This window comes from Coturnix japonica, chromosome 1 (genome assembly GCF_054131305.1).
Source record: "Coturnix japonica strain WE chromosome 1, WE-NBRP24, whole genome shotgun sequence".
Taxonomy (NCBI): domain Eukaryota; kingdom Metazoa; phylum Chordata; class Aves; order Galliformes; family Phasianidae; genus Coturnix; species Coturnix japonica.
Window position 1 is genome coordinate 33,756,821 of NC_140663.1, and position 14,087 is coordinate 33,770,907.

Genomic DNA, 14,087 nt, shown 5'->3' on the forward strand with positions numbered 1-14,087 from the left:
GGAGGGGCAGACAGCTCTCAAACCTACCCTAGGAGTCTGGGAGCAAGAAAAGTCTTTGTGATGGACACTACAATAAAATGGTGCAACTCTTCCAAAAAGAGGTAAAAAAAATCTCAAATGCATGCTAAGCCTATCAAGGCCTCTTATCAACAGCCCACATACATGCCAGCTGCAGCAATATTTAAGGCTGTTGAAGAAGAGGGGAAAACTGATCTGACTCTACTAGTTTTGAGATTATGGTTCAGGAGTTCATACCTAGAACATTCTGAGATGTTTGTCAGCCTAGGAACACATTTAAAAGGTAGGCTTCCTTTGGATTTCAATGAACCATGACCACAGGATAGTCACAGAATTGTAGAACCATGGAACCATAAAACATCACAAGTTGGAAGGGATCCTCAAGGATCACTGAGTCGAACTCCTGGCTCCACACAGAACCACCCAAAATCAAACCCTGTGTCAGAGGGTGTTGTCCAAATGCACCTTGAACTCTGGCACTTGGGACATACACACTGCCCTGGGCAGCCTGTTCCATGCCCACCACCCTCTGGTGAAGAACCTGTCTCAAACCCCAGCTGTACCTCCCCTGACACAGCTCCATGCCATTCCATCTGGTCCTGTTGCTGTCACACAAAGCAGAGCTCAGCACTGCCCCTCCACTCCCTGTGAGGAGCTGAAGCTGCCATGAGGCTCACTCTCTGCTCTATGCTGGGCACACCCAGGGACCTCAGCTGCTCCTCATACATCTTACCCCCCAGACTCTCCACCACCTTTGTAGCCCTCCTTTGGACACTCTAATAATTTTATGTCCTTCTGCTATTGTGGCACACAAACTGCTTGGGATGAGACCACACAGCTCAGAGCAAAGCAGGACAACCCCTTCCCTCACTCGACTGGCAGTGCTGGGCCTGGTGCACCCCACAGTACAGTTGGCTCTTCTGGCTGCAGAGTACACTGCTGGATCACGTTCAACTTGATATGAACCAGAATCTCCAGATCCCTTTCTGCAGGGCTGCTCTCCAGTCTCTCATCCCCAAGTCTGTACTTAGATCCAGACTTGCCTAATCCCAGTGCAGCACTTAATCTTATTAAATTTCATGAGGTTGATGACTACTCAGCCCTCTAATTTGTTATCATTTCTGAAATCAAGTTTAGAAGAATACATATTTTATCCATTTTCAGGAATACACACAACTATTTAATGGGAAACATCTGGTCACATTCAGGAACGTTCAAACAGAGTCTCAGAATTTGGCCACGGACTTGATCATTACAGTTTACTATACCTATACAGGAAGTCTGAAAAATCCAGAATGCAAAATGCAATGTGTTAGACATCTTTCCAGCCCTACTACTGACATACATTTATTATCTTGCTTCTCAGCAGGCAGAGGAAGAAGGAGAGAAACCTATTAACTTATCTAAGCTATTATGACTAATTACCTAGTTAAGTACTTGTGGATCACCCAGCAGTAAAATGATCCATGTAATACAGACAAGCAAGCAGATCTGAAGAGCTGGCTGATGCTTCTGTCAACACATAGGATTCTCATACTAAGATCTCAAGCAGCAGCCCTGAACTGGGTCTTGTCCCATTCTCTCAAAAGGCACTTAGCAGTATTTAACAGGGAGTGCAGCACACACAACACTTCCAGACAAAGGCAGAGTCTCTCCCACTGTCACAGCAGTGCCTTATCAGGGCTCAACATACCTCTTGCTATCAAAATTGCAAATCCAGGATAAGTTGAACAAATAAGGAAATAGACATTCAGATCTGGTAGTGGCACATAAACATAAAATGCAGTTAAATAACGTGGATTGTTAAGGACTTAAAAAATGCATTGCTGATGTTCAACTCAGTCATCACAGTCATTGAAGCAAACAGAATTTCCAGCACAGGATCTCACAGAAAAACAGCTGGAAGGCGAGATAAACTTAGTTACGCCCAATAAAATGCACTGAATGAAAAATGTGTTGTTGCTCTACTGCTACAAAGGCTATCTTTTAGACTTCACCACCATGCTAGTGCTCCAACAGTAGGTATGTTACTTGAATAAGCAGTGTGTTTAAATGCTTCTTCCCCGAGTCACTATTTATAACACATTGCAAACGTGTGTTATTCTGGATTTTCCAATTAACCAATATTTTGATAAATAAATAAATGATAAATAAATGATAAATAAATAAATAAATAAATGATAAATAAATGATAAATAAATAAAGAGATTCCTTGGGGCTGGCCTAATATTGAGAGGCTCCATTTTCCTAACACAGAATGTTAGTTAGACAACAGAATGCTGTCTCTGCAACTGGTAGACAGAACTGCTTTGATTTTAAGAAACAAGTTTAAAATTGCAAGGCAGGCTTGGTTAAATGTATTACATTCAGAGTGACAAGATGTATCTATCTATCCAAAATCACACACTTAATATACCTATAGCAGAGATTTGCAGCTTGGTCATGACGTACCTTCCCCAATCAATGAAACAAAGTTATTATACCAAACCCTCAATTACAAACACTCTAAATCTGTTCTCTCTCAAAAAGGACTGACTCACTCAGGGACTGAAATGAACACTTATCATCCAGTCTGAGCTTCTAGGCACAAGCTAGGCAAGCAATCTTATACTGTCTGGCCACTTTTTACCAAGGAGGTTTTTCTGCTTCAACAACAAAATTTCTCCACATTCATAGCTCATTTCTTCTTCATCTTATATCAAGGCACCAGCACACTAGCACACACACCAACACACCCTCCCACACACACATACAGTTTCTGTGAAACAGCCAGAGTCAGCAAATACAATCAGATTTATATAGCCCAAATGAATTAACCTCAGCAGATCTTTGCAAAGCCTCTCCTTAACAGGGACAGAAAATTTATCGGACTCGAAGCCAGCGGTGAGTTAAGAATGACCCCTGGGATGCTACTTCAGCATCTTTCTGCACAGCAGCAGGATACAAAGCAAACAAACGTGTGAAATTTGAGCATCACTGAAGTTATGTCAGTGCTGTAGTTTACAATTTGAGTGGGGAGTTTCAGTAGGTAAAATACTGCGTAACCACTTTCAGTGGCAACACTTTGGCAACTGCAGGCAGCTAAGAATGTTTTGGGTTTTTTTGTTTGTTTGTTTTTGTTTGTTTGTTTGTTTGTCTGGAAAGAATAGAAAATTGCATTCAGGCCAGCCAAATTCAAATTTATCAAGAACTCAGTTATAATAGGGATTAAATGTGTATTCAGCAAGACCCTGCATCTAGAAGCAGGTAAATAATTAACATCTATCTTCGGGCTGTATTTCAGAAAAAAATTTCACCATGGTTCAGATTCTTTCTAAAAATCTAATGCCAAACAGCAAGGAATTAACTAAAGGTAGAACTACCTGACAAACTCTTTGTTTCTGTTTTGCACAACACTGACACTGTGAAAGGCCACAGTACTCAGGACACTTGGCAAAGCAACTAGGAATTTTTAACTGTAAAATTCTGTACAGTGATGCTATGAAGGAAAAAGACTTTCAACAATTTCCAAAGTCAGTTGAGTAATCCATTCTCTTATCCTAGAGGAAATCATAAGTTATTGTGAAGAAAGACAAGAAAACACTATTACATGTGTTAATGTAAGATTCTTTGATAATGCCACAATTTCAATTCGTAACAATGTAAATAAGGTGTATACATATGGCCATGCACATAAGAGCATGTACACCTCATTTTGAGCAAGCACACTCATTCTTTTGCTGCACTTTATATCTCTTGCTGTGTTTTACATTGCATACTTGGACATTTTGGTCAGATCTTGCAGAGCACCTAAAGCAATGAAACCCCATTCATTAGAAGATGCTTTTAAGCTATTACAGTGTATTATATCTGATATTATAGTCAGAGGCTTCAGAGAAAATGACAGTGATGTTCAATGTGAAAAGGAAAATTTCCTCAGTGAAAGAAGAAATGTTGGATATTTACTTTAATAAAGATATTTTCATAATATATTATTAAATAACACTAAGAAATACACTGAAAGGAGTTTTCCTAGATGAGATAATAGTGGTACAGACATTCCAGAGCCACTAAAACTAGCCCTTTTTAAAATTAATTGAATTAATAATTGTTCAATGCATTCAGGCCAAAAAAGAGCTGTTAAAAGCAAAATTAAAATGTTCTGTATGTAATACAAAGCATGCAGAAAGAACATTCTTCATTTAGTAGTTAAATGTCTCAGTAGGTTTCTGATTCCCCCGATCACATTTTGAAGACAGTGTGCACCCAATTTTGTTCATGTGCATCAGCATCACATTTCAGACAACACTGGTACAGATTCTAGCTCCCAGCTTCCTTAGTCAGTAGGATCACCAGCTAAGTTCTGCTACCGAGTCCTACTAATGTTCACCGAAACTGGATTAACCATCTACAACTTGGTTTTTGATGAAAATTTTAAATCCAGAATGAGTGGCAGATGCTTATGAACAATTTGTTGGAGGTAACCATGATTTCTGTTCTGAACTGAGCATCTCAAGGCTAAACATCTAGCTCACTGGCCCAATTTTCCTTTCCAGCACAGACCTAGAGATGGAACTGCTGCACGCTTCAGTGTTACCAATGACAGAACCAGCATCTGGCATTACTCATGCTGAATTCTATCAGTGACATCTGCTTCTATTAGACATTCTAACGTTTATTGGCTATTCTAAGGCTTGTCAATCCCTAAATAAACCAGAAACAAAGCTGGAAATTGGTCCTTATACTCAGGTATGTTTTTTATATTCATTAAAACAGACTCACTTTTACAACTCCATATTCAAGATATGCTTTGTTCATTTTCTCCCACCCTTAAAACAGACTGTTTCTACATAATGTAATTACTGCACAAGGAGTAGGTCACAGCCAGTGATGAGGCCAATATGCAGATTGGTAGTCACAGTTGCCTTACTTTTTGTTTCATAATTAAGTTTTGAATAAAATCTCTCATAACCCATCAGTATTTTGCAAGTGTCTATCTTCTGTCTAGATCCAACTTGTTCTGGGCTGGAACTTAACAACTCCTCCATCATCTCCCATCAGCCTGCAATGAGTATATTCTCATTTAAGTGTTCAATAGCAACTTTTAAGCTTTGGTTAGTATGAGTTGCATTCCAGGATTTAAAAAGCTTGTCCTTCACACACTTGGCTACAGAAAAAGAAAACTACTGAATATTTAATAAGCCCTTGGAAATACAACATTTAATATTCTCTAGTGCAGGTAGAGAGCTGCCTTAAAAAGAAAAAAAAAAATGCATTAAACATCTTCATATTAAATATACTATGAAACTTGATACCTGCATGTTGCTAAAGTTTAAAATAACAGTAGCAATAATAATAATAAATAATAATGAGTCTCTATCCCAATTAAACTGAAAATACAACCACATGGCGTAGTAATATGACAAGCAATGACAAGAGTTTGCATTTTATGTCTTGAAGAAACCAGTTTTGAATATGTGCCCTCTACTGAAATCAAAGTAATTCTTTCTCTACAGAAGATAAAGAGTTCATTAAACAAATCTTAAGTTTTTCTGAACATAAAAACTATGAGGGATCTTCCACAGACAGTTCTTCACTTTCCTACCAGCACTTTCATGCTAAACAAAACCCTGAAAGCAGAACAATGTTTCTGTCAGGTAAGAAAACACCTACAATGGAAGTAGGTTTTTTTTCTTAAAATCATATTCATTTTGGAAAATAATATATCCTTCCATACTTGGGAGATACAATCATTATTTCCAGTGACGACAACTGATTAAGCCACCACACTTTATATTTCAGAAAATAATAAAGATTATTTGAAAAAATAATTTATTAGGTTTATTCCTCCTTCTGATCCTCAGGCCATAGAATTAATCTATTCATTAAATGTATCCAATTTCACTAACTGCAATGATTTATTCAGATATATTAACTACAAAACTGTATTTTACAATTTTTCTTCATCTGTACTTTTAAGATTAATTGACCAATGCTACGTCTTAATTAAAAATAACCCTAGAATGAGGCAGTTATAAGTAGTTATATCAAAATTTAGCAATCCCATCAGAAAAAATGGAACATTCTCCATCAGCCTCTTTTCCAGGAACGCAAATCTGTAGCTCCTTTCTGAATCCTTCTAGTGCTGTATGAGGGGGTCCCAGTCAAACAGGGAACAAATTCAGTATCACAGATGCCAATCAGTCACAGCTAATATGCAGCACTGACTTTTTAATCATATTTTATAGAAGTTTAGTCATATAAAACCAGTCTTGAAGAAAAAAAAGAAAAAAAAAAACATAAAAATTCCAGTAAATTTGGGTAATTTGGATGTTCAAGGAAACTATGACTCAGCTGTGGATATTATACAAGTAGAAAAAGAAGCTATTCATAAGGTACATGATATGCTTCACTCCAATGAGCAGTAATTAAGATTGGAATGAAATCACAGTATTAGATATAACTTCCAGCTTTAAAGAGAGTTGTCTCTAGATTTAGATTGGACAGATTGTTCTCATTTCTGTTCTTAACACAAATAATTTTTATCCTCTGTTTAAATTCATCTGGGCATCAGGAGACCACTAAAATCATAATGTGATTTCAGAATGAGCTCTCGTGACGATCTTACCTCCTTGTATAGTTTAATGTTCTGAGGAGAAAAATTTAAGTACTGAGGCTTAGTCTACACAAACGTCATCACAGAGGGAGGCTATTCCAGTACCTAAGCAAAGAGATCATTGCTGTCTTCACATCTTATTCTTCTGTAGTCACAAGATTCCCTTTGGAACATTACTATTCCACAATAGATAGACAGATAGATAGATAGATAGATGATAGATAGATAGATAGATAGATAGATAGATAGATAGATAGATAGATAAGGAAAAGTCACAAACACTTTTATGCTGTGATGTACTTTCAGTCCATTACATCTGGGTCTACCGAACAAGAAACCAAATAATTACTATCAAGCAGCTACTTACCAAGCCGCTGGCATTTAAAATATAAACTCAAGGCAAATAAACTATCATTTTGCATCACCACTTATAATCTCTCATACTGTCACCATCCAAAGATTAAAGAACGTATACAGACAAAGCATTTTAAATAAATCTTCAGGGGAAAAACAAAAGCCTGACACATAAAGCATTAGGCACTGAGCAATGGCTAATGTAATGTCTGTAAAAATCTACAACTTATCCTGTTTGTGGCAATAAGGTACAGTATCAGCATTAAAACGTTCTTATATATAAGCATAAAGGTTTAACAGCACAAACCTCCCTGAGAAACTCCTCACTGAGAATAATTTCCCAACCAACACCACACCGTGGCTGGTAGAGTTCTTGCCAACCTTTTTGTTTTCATTCTGTGAATGCTGTCTCCTGTTTTCAAATCCCTAGCTCAGTTCTTCCCAATTTGTACTCCCTCCTTACTTGGCATTCAATTTAACAGTTAGCATTCTACTGCTACAATTCTATGCAGAGTCACATTTCAATGAAAAATTCTATATATCAGTGTACTTCTATTGTTACACTGTATAAGAACAGTCTATCAGATAGAGAGCAATATGCTATCAGTAGATTTACAGTACAGGAGTACTTACAGTTAAGACTGGCTACCATCTGTAGGTAGTAGTGAGAACACAAACGTGCCTTTGCTTGCTCATTCTGTCCCCATTTATTGAAGTCTTACAAAGCAGCTGTCTTTCATTACCAGCTGGAGCACAAATAAAAAGGTTATGAATGCCTCTCTTCCTATTCAGAAACCCAGTTCCACAATTAATTCTCTCTCAGCTGTCAGGTAAATCATCATTTGACACTGCAGATACATATCTGACTCAACAAATCTTACGCACAACTACATTTCAAAGCAAATCATAAAGAAAACCAGAGTTACAAATTACGCTGCATTTTAATTGCATTTAAATGACATACATCTTCCAAAGGATTCAAAACTGATTTATAAACCTAGCGTGATACATACGCTCCATCACTCAGCACAGAATACTTCACCTCTGCTGAGCAACCAGAGAGGAGACATAAGAGCACATTTCAGTGCTGGGACCACACAGTATCATGTGGTGGGAGGTCCTGGGACAGGGCTGACCTGCTGCCCACATCATTTGTTTGCACTACAGACCAAGACAGCCTACGTTCCTCAGAATCACCAGTTTCCTAAATGACCAGAGCAATTTTACGCTAGGCAAACCAAAAATTATCTGATTTTGTTGTTCCATTGAGCAGCTAAGTCAAACATTTCACACTGACACACAGTCTGCCTCCCACCAGCTGATTTCTGCTCCTGCAGCCTCAGTAGAACTCATCAAAAAGTAATTATGCTGTCTCCAGAAGCTTCCCTTACCCATCCACTTGAATTTATCAAGCTTGTTTTACTTACTGTTTTTCTGAGCTGTGACGATCCCAGCACTATCCTAGATCTTACAGCTAGCCGTGCTTATTTTTTTAACTAGACTTTGCACTTACATTCTGGGAATCATCTTTTAAAACAGGAACCAGCAAGGCACACTTTGACCTAGCTTTATTGAAAATGTCTGTATTGTTACATGAACTGATAAGGCACTCATTCATTAAACATTGCTATACATCTGTGCACTATAAAACTATTTCCAGCAGCTGCAAAAAAAGCAATGGGTGATGTTCCTGGAGTCAAGGCAAAAGTAAGAAAATGAATTTTCAATCCATATTCTGGGTATAGTATCAGATATTTGGTGGCTTCTTCTTACTAAGAAAGCATCTTCCAAAAGGAAGCTAAAATTCACTGAATGGATGAAGAAGGCAGATTATGAAGGACCCATTTCAGCCAATCCCAGATTTACGTGCAGAGTTGAATTAGCCTCTCTGCATGCTTGGTTCCCCTTCCCCAGACTTCCCACTGCTTGCAGCATCACAGCAGATTAGGCTCTGGGACCTGGTAACTTGAAATAGTGCACATGCAGTATCTTCTTTTCCCACTGTGACGTCTTACGAAAAAGTTTTATTTGTTTCAGTGGGCCAAAAGTAGAAAAAACCTTCAGTGTTGTACTGTTTGTCATTAACAGACACTCACATCCATGCAGACAAATGGAGAAAACAAAGAAATTCTTAAGAAAAAGATGATGAAAATTCTATTACACTGGAGTTTCCCTTGTACATAAACCTCATGTCCATTAAAATTACAAAAACATTCTGAGCACTACCATCTCTCTCTCTCTCTCTCTCTCTATTTAAGCACTCAGGCTCACTTATGTTTATTTATTTTTTTCTCTGATTCAAAACAAATCTGACAGTCTAATTTAAAATTACACTCAAGCAAATTTTGAAAACTAAGATTTTAAGGCTTGATATCCATTAAATTTTTTACAAGAAACTAACTTAGCTTTCACCACAGAAGCCATATAGCCATATCGTACAACCTTTTTGACAGCCCCAGTCCAATTGAAACATATTGGACTTATTTAGATCTTTTTCAGGCCTGTGTCTTTCATGTACAACATAGTAAAACTTCAAGCACTGGAACAGAAATTACCATGTTTTTGTTTGTGAGTTTTTGTTTCTTTTTTTTAATTAATGGGATTGAACCATTGCCAAGATGTTCAAAAGTGTACACAGAGCCTTCAAACAGCTGATTACAAGGTCTCATCTGACTTGAGGCTCTTCCTAATAGTAATTAAGCAGCACTAGTATAATTCTTCATACTGTCACCAAAGAAAATGCTATACAGTTGATATTAACTGCTATCCATGTTGGCAGTTAGAAGACAACAAAAGACTGAATGGACATGGACTAAAATCTATCCAAAGACAAGTCTAGAATCAGAAAACTGAGATTCTGAAGAGTCCCACGTCAGAACATCAAGGGACCAAACAGTCTTCTAAAGCAGATTAATGCTATCTATATTTAATTAAATGCATACAGAAAGGTTTCATTAAAAGAACATTATGAAATTGCAAAGTCAGGCACTTGAAGTAAGAAAATGTCAAAAGCAAGGATGGCCGAGCAACCTTTACTCTGCTCCCTTGGGTGCTTAGGTTTGGATACCATTCTTATTTAATGATTGCAAATTAATTATGCAAAAACATAAGCACGTTATCTAGACTATAGCATAGCCTAAATCTTAATTTGTTTGGTATGGCAGTCTTAATGACAAGCTTCCAGGGCAGCAGATTTTGTGGTATAACCTCAGTTTGATAAAAGGAAATGATGAGCCCAGAAACTTCCTTGCACAGCCTCTTAGGGAAGCTGTCACCACCACAATTCAGAAGACAAAACCACTCTATTTGCACAAGCGGGGCAGCCAACAACTGGAGTAGTCTGAACTGACTCACGGTAGAACACTATGCCAATACACAGGAATTTTCCCTGTTTCTAATATGAAAAGCCTCTAGGAAGCACAGATGGTTTTCTTTTTTTCTTTTCTTTTCCCCCCCCTCCACATTTGTCTATGCTTTGCTCCTTTTTCTGCCTTCTCCTTCACTTCTTCTCCCAGCTTTACAGTTGGATCCCAGACTTATTTCCTTTCTTCTTCTGAGCAGTGGGTTCTTAACTTTTTTGCTTGTCCATTTCCCAGATCTCCAAACTATTTATTTCCACACCCAGCCCTCACTAAAGAGCTGATGTCTCCCATCCACCTGGGTCATCTTGCTGCCCTGGCTCCTTGCCCCAGCTTGGTTGGTTGTGGCAGCGTACTCTCCCTGTGTCAGTTCCGTGACTTTTCTATTTTAACCTGAAAAGGACACGTGCCTGCAAACTCATCTGCCGAATAACTGGTCTAATGAAAGATATCATTTCTTCCTGCAAACTTGGCCTTGCTGTGAATCTTATGGCTTCCTCCTCCACCTCAGCTAGATGCCAGGAAAGTGGAAGGGAGCACAGGAGAAATGCTGATCTAATTAAACCAAATAAAATTAAAACAGTACTTCAGATGAGGATTTATGCCTTTCTATAGTGAGGTCACCAGATAGTCTATAAAATGCAAACAGTATGTCAGCTTTAGCCTTTTCCTCAGCCAGATGAGGCAGTGCCCTTGGAATTCCTCTTCAGTCTCATACAAACTTCAAAAAAGGCATTCAAGGTTTTAAAACAGTCTTTGAGATGCCTAAATTAATGAACTGTACACCCTAACACTAACACAGTAAAACAAGTAATGCACTTGGAGAACAGCTGTAGGTCAGAAGGGTGTTTTTATGATGGGAGGAAGAGCAAGGCTGTGAAAGCTCCTGTACATGATGTATGTGAATATGTTCCAGGCTCACAACACAATCCCATAGACCCAAGCTAAATTTAGAGACAGTGAATTATTCATTGCAACAGTAGTCAGCCTGGCTTATGCAGACTCTCAGGAACTCAGCCCGTCATCCCAGACAACAGTAGTTCACATATATACACTTTTTTTCAGATTTAATTTTTCACTCTCTTGTGCAATAAATAAATACAAATGAAGCATTGGTCAACAAACCAGCCAGAACATTGTAAAGAGTTACATGTTTTTAAAATAGACGGGTTAAAAATATATGTAGTTTACTTGCAGTTTTCAATTATCAAATCCCATTTACCTCTACCACCAAGGATGCAGCTGTGATCATTCAACTGAAATGAGAAAGGAAACAAGAAAAAGAAAAGCCACCAGCACGACAGCTATTAGGAGACTCAGACAACTGTGACGTCCAAAGTCCTGTTCAAAGCAGACACTTAAACTGAGATGAACAATGGCTCAAGTTCCTCTCTCAACCCTGAGAGAAGCATGCTTAAGTGAATGAAAAGGATTACACAAGTCTATGAGAGGGATTTTATGACTTCAGAACTGTGATAATGGAGAATTGGACTGAATGACCAAGAGGTTCCTCCAGCCCTCTGTCCACATGAATATTTCCAAATCCAATTTACACATTTATTTAATACACAGATTATGTTCTAAGCCATTGCCCTTGCAAGCTTTAGCACTAAAGCTGTACTCAGCACCATTTCAAAGGAATTCCTGTTATTAAAACACACCTGCATTGCCAACTTTATTTATTTTAAACATTATCTTAGAGCTTTGTCACCAGTTTGCCCCAGAGGCTGACACTAATCCTTATACTCAGGGCTGGACTAATTAACACAGTGACAAATATGTTGTGCACAGGCCATCATGCTGCCGAAGATTTCTTTACATGGGAGCTCGTTAGAGATGAGAGGGAGATGCTAGGAGCAAAGTCAACCATACACATCTTGCCCCGTGATCCCAGAAGAACCAAGGAAGGAATCCCCATGAACATCAATACAGTACAGCACATATTTCTACAGAACCAGAAGGCTTCCCAAATTGCTGAAAGGCACTGACTGCCTCTGCTTTGCACAATGAATCCACCTCCTTGAAACATGTTACAGTTATTTAGAAAAATACATATCTTTCTTTATGCTTTCTCTTGTGATTCTAAACACCACTTATTCATTTCTTTTACTTGCACTAATTGCTTACTTATAGAAAACAGTAGAATATCCAGTGGATCTTTTTTATTAAATTCTCCACAGAAAGGGGGTGTGGGTAGAAATATAAAACTAGAATAAAAATGTGGATCCCTCAGATGACTAAAACTCACCTGCAACAGAGCAGCCAGCAACGTGAATACTTGTATTATCATTTATATGTCAGAGTCAAAAGGCCATTGAGTTAGCTGGGGCGATTCTTCCTCCATGTAAGCAGGATTTCAGGAAGGAAAATAACTCTGCATTGTTAGTAGTATATACCCGTGTCTTTAAAATACCCATCATAGCAACGAAGGACTTTTTTTTTATAGCATGTAATGTAAGCTCTACACTGAGGGACCAAAATTCTCCAGAGAGTTTGTGTGGCAAAGACCAGAGCCAGGCAGTCACTCAGTGAACCAATTACTTGACCAGACTTGGGGTCTTGCTGATGATGAAATACAGGACGGGAGCTCTGGCAGAGCAAAGTGTCACAGTCACTCCTAAGCAGGCTGTGCTCATTAGGGACTGGATGCAAATGCAGTTTCTCCAAAAGGAAGGCACACAACACTGCTCAGAGGAACTCTGCAGTGTGAGGTCTACGTGGGACATTTACTGCTGGCACATTCAAGACAGCCTTACAGCTGACTGTATATTCTTAAATAAGGAGTGGGTTATTCTACATGGATCTACAAGTGTTGTCACTGCTGAAATATGCATGCGACACCAGCAGAGGCTGGTCACTGGTGGTGGTTAAGGAGGAGCAAACTGTGCTTTGGGGAATGCTGTGCTTTTATTTAAGACTTCGCCATTCTGATTTGAAGGGTAATAAATTCTCTTTGTTTACATATAACTGACAGCCCCGCAACATCTTGACAAAATGATACATGCCGTGAAAAACAATTTTACTTAACAGCATACAAGCAGAGAAGTCTCATGGTAGGATCAGCCTTGTTTCTTCTGCTCTCTCTCATCAGTTCACCTATTCACTCTTTTACCATCGTGCAGTTCAAGATGCAGAAAAGGAAGATAAGCCACCTTATCACACATTTTACGGATGGTTTGCTTCTTCACGATTTGGATGAGAGTCTGTTTCCCTGGTGTCTAATGAAATTTGCCCTGGTAACTCTTCAGGAAACAGAAAACAAACCATTAGCAGGATGCTGGCGGCAACTGCATTTTTACAGCCTAAATTCTAACAAAAATACTGCTGCTCACAAAGGATTCCTACATACTAACACTACCTGTAAATTAATGTGTTCATTATGATACTAAGAGCTTTAGAAGATCAACCTTTATGCAAAGAGTTTTTTAGGAATTTCTTTTCCTTTTTCCCCCAGTTCGTTTTTGGTTGGTTTTGCTTGTTTGTTTGTTTTGACTGAAGCCATTAGAAGAGGTGATGCTCAGTAAAGCAGTCTGATACAAAGTTATCACTTGCAGTGTGCAGGATGAACTTGCCAAGCAGAGACTCATTAAGATACTGAATGTTACAACCTTGAAAGAACGAGAGAAAACAAGCTGACTTAAATGCAACAAAAATCATTTCCTTTTAGGAATAAAAGACTGTTCCTTTCTTTACTGAAGGATACTCAACACCATAAGCGCTGCACCAGATGATGTCAACACATGAACAGCTCAAAAAGTATA

At 38.5% G+C, this 14,087-nt stretch overlaps 1 protein-coding gene across 20 annotated transcripts in view; it reads right to left on the minus strand.

The window, feature by feature from the left end:
- Positions 1-14,087, minus strand: part of KCNC2 (potassium voltage-gated channel subfamily C member 2) — an 89,918-nt gene that overhangs the window by 10,701 nt on the left and 65,130 nt on the right. The window lies entirely within an intron of this gene.